This window comes from Chiloscyllium punctatum, chromosome 36 (genome assembly GCF_047496795.1).
Source record: "Chiloscyllium punctatum isolate Juve2018m chromosome 36, sChiPun1.3, whole genome shotgun sequence".
Taxonomy (NCBI): Eukaryota; Metazoa; Chordata; class Chondrichthyes; order Orectolobiformes; family Hemiscylliidae; genus Chiloscyllium; species Chiloscyllium punctatum.
The window spans coordinates 58,944,419-58,952,235 of record NC_092774.1 but is presented as its reverse complement, the minus strand read 5'-3'; positions in this window follow the sequence as shown (position 1 = coordinate 58,952,235).

The window sequence follows — 7,817 nt, the reverse complement described above, 5'->3', positions numbered from 1 at the left end:
GACATTGGTGAACATGGGATTTATGACAATTGTCGTCAGTGCCATCGATACCATACTGAGACTAACTTTGTGTTCCCCATTTATGATTTGAATTATTCACATCTCACCTCTTGCTGTGGTGGGATTTGAACTCATGTTCCCTGGATTACTCATCCTGTGACATTATGACTACACTGTTGTTTCCAATTCTTTGCTATTTTGTGTTTGCTGTGCACGTCCTTGTCCTCTGATGTTTGGGAAATTGAACCTGTTTAAAAGATTGCCCTAAACTTGCCCCTTTGACCAAGTCTTTGGTCACCTGTCCTAATCTGTGCTCCGGTCTTGTGATTTTTAAAGGAATTCTCATTATGTTCATGTGAAGCACTTTGACATAGTTAACTGTACCACAGGTATTATTTGATTGCTGCTTGTGTCCCTATCTTAATATCTGAAAGTACAGGGTCATACTTTAAATGTAGAAGACAAAAATGAGGATGATTTCTTTTCTTTCTGAGGGTTGTGTGTCTTCTTCAAAAGGCAGTGGATTCAAGATCGTTAAGGCAGAGGTAGATAGGTTCTTGATAACCAAGTGGATGAAAGATTGTCGGGGATGTGTTGGAATGTAGAGTTGAGGTTGAATTCAGATCAGCCATGATCTTATTGAATGTTGCAGCAAGCTCAAAGTGCCGATTGGCCGACTCCCGCCCATTATATGTTTGTATCAAGCATTCTGTGTCTCCCCTCTTGTAGCTATGAACTGGGTAATTCCTTTCCAATATTGCCTCTTGTCGACATTTAATTGAACACCAGATGGCCCCCTATTGGGAGCAGGCACATTGTAGCAATTGCAGTATTTCTTGTGTTAATTTTGTTGCTTCTTACTCAGTGTTGCTGAGAATCTTCTAAATAAAAACCAAAACACTTCTATTATTATCGCACCAATGGAAGTGTATGTTTGGATGTAACATTGTTGAATTAGCCATTCCCATCTTTTCCAGAATTCTGTGTTTAAAGCCCTCGAGTCTGGTTTCCACCCCTGAAACAGTTCTTATCAAGGTCATATTTGACATCATTTGAAACGGTGATAGGGATAAACATTCCCTCGTCGACCTGCGGACAGCCTTGATCAGAGTTAATGACAGTACTGACCCTCTCCAGCATCACTCTATCCTCTGGGAGGGTCTGGTTTTATCGTCTTCCATTCTGATTTGTTTTACCGTAGCTGCTGGTGTTGGCATCTATACTGATGATATCCAACTGTGCCTGAACACCACTTCTCTCCCGACTCATCTGTCATTCATAATTTACCAATAATTTCATCTGAATGCCTGCCCAATTTCCAGCATTGGATAACCATAAACATTCCCTTAGTTAAATATTGTGAAGTGTGAAGCCATTGTTTTAGTCCCCAAGTTCGACCTGAGCCCCCGTTCCCCCAACCCCCCACCCCCACCCCAGTAACTCTGTTGACAGCCTTCATATCACTTGAAAACTAGGATCGATAGATTCGTGAAGAGTCGGGGGATGAACAGTTACAGGAAAAGGGCAGGAAAGTGAATGTGGGGAATGCCAGATCACCCAGAATCCTACTGAATGGAGAAGCAGGCTCAAGGGGCTGAATAGCATATTCGTGTTCCTATTTCTTATGGTTCCCGAGCCCTTAACTCTGATACAGGACACTGACTTCAGTGTGTGCCATTACTGAGAGTGCTGATGTTCCCTTGTGTAATATCAACAACTTAGCAGCTGCTAAAACCTCTTGCTCCTTTATTACCTCCAAACACAATAAGCCAATGTGTTCAGGGGAGACGATGGCCGACTTTATTGTCAGCAGACTATTCACCCAGGTAATGTTCCGGGGACTTGGATTCACAACCTGCCACGGCAGACGGTGGAATCTGAATTCAATATAAATCTGGAATTAAGAGTCTAATGATGAAATCATTGTGGTTTGTTGTAAAAACTTATCTGGTTTCCTGCTGTCCGAACCTGGTCTGATCTACGTGTGATTCAGATCCACTGTCAGCTGGTGGAATCTTCACTGCACTTTCAATCAAAACCTCCACTATAACTTCCCTACTTTTATACTCCATTTAAAGGCCAATCTCCCTTCTGCCTTCCCTATTAGTCACTGTGCTCCCAGAAGCAGGATTGTGGATCAGTTTAAAGTAGGTTCTATATCTCTGATTACATCGGTACAAAAGGCAGTAATGAAAGGTTTCAGCACACTGGCTTTCATCAGTTCGGGAATTGAGTAGAGAAGTTGGCAAGTTATGTTGCAGGTATACAGGACGTTGATGAGGCTGCACCTGGAATATTGTGATCAGTTTTGGTCCCCTTGGTGTTCTGACTTCTGACTTCTTCAACTCTGGGTTTGTGTTGAACTTGATGGGATACTTTGTCCAACTCAGCATGTTTAAACAGGGATTCATTTGAAACTTTTCAGGAGGGGAGCACAACAAGATTGAACTATTCAAAGTTACTTGGACTCTATTTAAAACTTACATCAGGACCAGTAGTCAGAGACACATACAGCATGGAAACAGACCTTACGGTCCAACTTGTCCATGCTGACCTGATATCCTATATTAATCTAGTCCCATTTGACAGCACCTGACCCATATACTCTGGCAGCTCATTTCATATATGTACCACCCTCTGAATGAAGAAGTTGTCCCTTTAATATATTTCGCCTCTCACCCTAAACCTATGCCCTCTAGTTCTGGACTCCCCCATCCCAGGGAAAAGACCTTGTCTATTACCCTGTCCATGCCCCTCATGATTTTGTAACCTCTATTAAGTCACTCCTCTGCCTCCGATGCTCCAGTGAAAACAGTCCCAGCCTATGCAGCCTCTCCCTGTAGCTCAAACCCTCCAACCCCCAGTAACATTCCTGTAAATCGTTTCTCATGGAGAAGTCAACGTTTCAGTCCTGAAGAAGGGTTAATACCCAAAACGCTGACGACTCCACATCCTGGTGCTGCCTGGCTTGCTGTATTCTCCCAGCCTCCTGCTTGCCTACTTCGGGTTGCAATATGTAGTGGCTCAGTGTTTACCACTGCAGCGTCACAGCGCCAGGGACCCAGGATTGATTCCAGCCTTGGCTGACTGTCTGTGAGGAGTATGCACATTCTCGCAGTGTCTGCGTGGGTTTTCACTGGGTGATCCTGTTTTCTTCCATAGTCCAAAGATGTTCAGGTCATGTGGATTGGTCATGCTTAATTGCCCATAGGGATAGGTATATTAGTCAGAGGGAAATGGGTCTGGATGGGTTACACTTCGGAGGGTCGATGTGGACTTTTTGGGACAAATGGCCTGGTTCCACACTGTAGCTAGTCTCATCTGCACGACTTTGTCACTAACGAATGGCAGAGTCGACTCGACGGGCCGAATGGCCGAACTTCTGCTCCGATGGTCTTGCGGTCTTAGGTTTTTCTGGATCATTTCATTTGGCAATGTGCAGTCCCTGGCTCAATGAGCAGCAGCTTCCAATGAAAACAAAGCTCATATGATGGTTGAACTCCTCCAGAGTGGAAACAGGTCCTTCAGCCCAACACATCTGCACTGATTCTCCGAAGGGTAACCTACTCAGATCCATTTTCCTGACCAACATAAATTGCACACAGACACCCAAGGGTGGAAGTATTCCTGGGTTCCTTTTGCCATGAAGCAGCAGTGCTAACCCTGAGCCACCATGAGGTTGTGGTTACGGGGGGTGGGGAAGGCAATTGCAGTCCAGCAGAAAACAAAAACAGCCCACCTACTCTCCCACTGCACCCACTGTCAGAACTGGCAGGAGGTTCAGTCCTTGGGGGTGACTAAAGGCAGCGTCACTGGTGAGATCTGATTGCTGGGAGCGCTGGTGCCCCCGCTGGTGCTTCCGCAAGTTGCAGGAAAACATGAACATCTTCCCACACTCGGGCCAGCTGAAGCGCCTCTCCCCGGTGTGGACACACTGGTGCTTCAGCAGGGAGGAGGAATTCCTGAAGGACTTCCCGCACTCAGGGCAGCCGAAACGCCTCCCCCCCTCCACCCCCCAATCCCCCATGTGGACCAGCTGGTCATTCAGCAGTGTGGAGGAGCGGGTAAAACCCTTCCCACACTCGGGCAGGAGAACGGCTTCTCCCCGGTGTGGACTGACTGGTGCATCAGCAGGGCTGAGGAATTTATGAAGGCCTTCCTGCACTTAGGCAACTGAACGACCTCCCCCCCATGTGGACCCACCAATGGTCCAGCAGGTCGGAAGAAAGAGCAAAGCCCTTCCTGCAATCGGGGCAGAAGAACGGCTTCTCCTCAATATGGACCCACTTGTGTCTCAGCAGGTGGGAAGAACCGCTGAAGGCCATCTCGCACTTGGGGCTGGAGAACAGCCTTCCCCGGTGTGGACCAACTGGTGCGTCAGCAAGGCAGAGGAATCACTGAAGGCCTTCCCACACTCAGGGCAGCAGAAGGGCATCTTCATCTCTGTGGACCCATTGATGGTTCAGAACCCTCTCAAATTTCACAATATCCTTCTGATAGCAGGGAGACCAGAATTGCACACAATATTCCAAAAGTGGTCCAAGAAATTGTCCTGCACAGCCACAACATAACTTCCCAACTCCAATACTCAGTCAGAGGATTGCGAAAGCTTTCAAAACCCAAACAAAACAAACAGGAAAGAATGGAGGGATAAACCGAATTTTTGAGAGTCAGCTTGAAAGCATCAATGAGAAATCGGCGGAGGGGGTTTATTGGGGACCCGTTCTCCTTAAATACACGATACACGTATTTCTCTTGTGCTCTTCGTAGTTTCTCTGTGCTGCAGTGTGTAGTGGCTAGTTGAAATAATGTCCTGATGCAGCTTCGTTTGTGGGTGTTGGGATGATTGCTTCTGTGGTTTAGTATTTGGTTTGTGTGTGTTGTTCTCCTATAGATGCTAGTTGGAAGTTCCCCATTGACTGTTCGCTCTACTTTGACATCTAGGAATGGCACCTTGTTGTTGTTCTCCTCCCCTTCAAACCAGGAGCACCAGCACCACCACCCCCCCCCCCCCCCCACACCCCTCAGACCATAGTCTCACGACTTGGAACACCAATATACAGACTTGTCAAAGGCCTCCACTGAAGACTAAAACACCAAGTCGAAGATTCACTCCACTCCATTTACTCCATCCAAGAATTCCTGAACACCAAATACACTAAGATAGAAGAGGATGGAATAATGTTGTCCTTTGACAGAACAGCCCTGTTCACATCCATTAACATCAACGTGGCCAAAGAAAACTGAAGACACTACTCGAAGAACCAAAGACACAAACACAGCACCAACTTCATCAGCAAAGATAGCACTGTCAAGCTCGTGGAGCTGTGCTTTCCCACCCACTTCATATTCAATAACAAGCCCTACAAACAAATCAACGAAATACCCATGATACCACCAGCAGCATCTGGATTCCGAGCAGAAGCAATAATGCAGAGACTCGAACAAATAGCCCTTCCAACGATCCAACCCAAACTTTGAGTCCGGTACAGCGATGACACATTTGTCATCAAAAACTGAAACGAATTAGAGGAAACCTACTACACCATCAACAATATCCTTACTGGCATAAAATTCACAAAAGAGGAGAACAACAACAAAGTGCCATTTCGAGATGTCACAGTAGAGCGAACAGTCAATGGTAAATTCAAAACAGCGTCCACCGGAAAACAATGCACACGAACCAAGAACTTAACTGCAGAAGCAATCATCCCTACACATACAAACAAATCTGAATCAGGACACTATTTCAACGAGCCACTACACACTGCAGCACCCAGAAACTACGAAGATCAATAAAAAACTGTAGTGAGCATTTAAGAAAAACGGGTAGCCTATAGACCCCCTGAAAATAGCTTCCCAGACTGGGAATCAAACCCAGACCGCAGCGGTGAGAGCACCGAATCCTAACCACTAGACCACCAGGAAGATGCAGCCCTGCCATGATAGATCTACTGAAAATTTCTTCCCTGCCCGGAAATCGAATCCGGGCCTTGGGAGGTCGAAGGCTTTCACCTGTGTATCGAACAATGTCATTTCTTGTAACCATTGCTTCCGATGCGGTCTCCTCTACATTGGGGAGACTGGAGACTCCTCGCAGAGTCAAGTCACAGCGCTTGAGGGAAAATCTCCAGGACACCCGCACCAATCAAACCCATCGCCCTATGGCCCAACATTTCAACACCCCCTCCCACTCTGCCGAGGACATGCAGGTCCTGGGCCTCCTCCATCGCCGCTCCCTCCCCACCCGATGCCTGGAGGATGAACGTCTCATCTTCCGCTTGGGGTAAATTCAACCCCAGGCCATCAATGTGGACTTCATCAGTTTCCTCATTTCCCCTCCCTCCGCCTTGCCTCAGTTCCAACCTTCCAGCTCAGCGCTGTTCTCATGACCTGTCCTACCTGCCAATCTCCCTCCCCACCTATCCGCTCCACCCTCCTCTCTGATCTGTCACCTCAATCCCCACCCCCATTCACCTATTGTACTTTTTGCTACCTTCGGCCCAGCACACCCCACCCCCAATTTATCGCTCCACCCTGGGGGAGGGGGAGGGGGAGGGGGTCCTGCCTCTATTCCTGATGAAGGGCTTTTGCCCGAAACGTCGATTTTCCTGCTCCTCGGAAGCTCTCTGACCTGCTGTGCTTTTCCAGCACCACTCTGATCTAAACTCTGGTTTCCAGCATCTGCAGTCCTCACTTTTGCCTACCCAATAAACCTAGTGTGACGAGTTCACATCAACAAACTGACACAAGCAGACACAACGTCTGCAGAAACCCTAGCCACATTACTTTACATTGAAGACATCTGGGAAATGATGTCCAGACAACTCAAACCTCTCAGCATCATGGTCGCCCACAAATTTACCAACACATTTAAACAGCGGCTAATGAACCTGAAATACCCGATACGAACAACCAGAAAAGTTTGTTATTTACAAAATACCATACAAGGAAATATATACATGAACTCTGCCGCACAGGTCTCTGTGGAAAGAAATGCTGGATGAGATAAGGAAGATTTTTTTCAGCCAAAACGAATCGGTACTGACTGGACAGACATTTAAAATCAACGCTCTGTGTTGGGAAAGTGAAATGTGCCCGTGAGCAGTGTGTAGGGTCTTTCAGCTTCCCCTCCTCTGACAGCGCTGTCACATGACTCTGATGTTCTCAGGGACATTTACTGACGCGAGACAGTGAAAAGATTCTCATTCCTGCAGATTAGGAATTGTACCCATACGCCGGTTTCAGGACAATGAGAAAGATGAATTGGGATGTGTGAAGAAGCTGTGAGCTGCATTTGAAACAAGTAGGTGGAGTCAGATGCGTCATCCATTGCCCCATGGTCCTGAAAGTACCTAACGCCACCATGCTCTGACGTTATCACGGACATGCGCAGCAATGGGAACATTCACAAGGTGAACAACCAAAGATAATCACCGTCACTGATTCCCTTCCACAGGCCCAACATTGTGAAGCAGTATCTTTCACTGGCAAAGGAAACACCCTTGTCCTCAGGTGCCTGCTTCATTTCGATCACGATTTCAAGCCCCTCACTGTTCTAGTCTCATTTCCAAACACTTTGCTCAGAGCCTCCAAAGAAGCTCTGTGGGTATCTGCTTGTTCCACCTGAACAGGCAGTGGGTTGCAGATTCCCACCAGTCCCAATTTGAGTGAAATATTTTCCCCCTCCACTGATTTGAATCGTAAAGAAGAAGCGGGGGAGCAAACTCCCTTTCTTTTAGACGACATTTCTCATTTTGTACTCGGAAGGGTTCTCACCTGCGAGGGGAAACCGAAATGGATTTCATGTACATCGC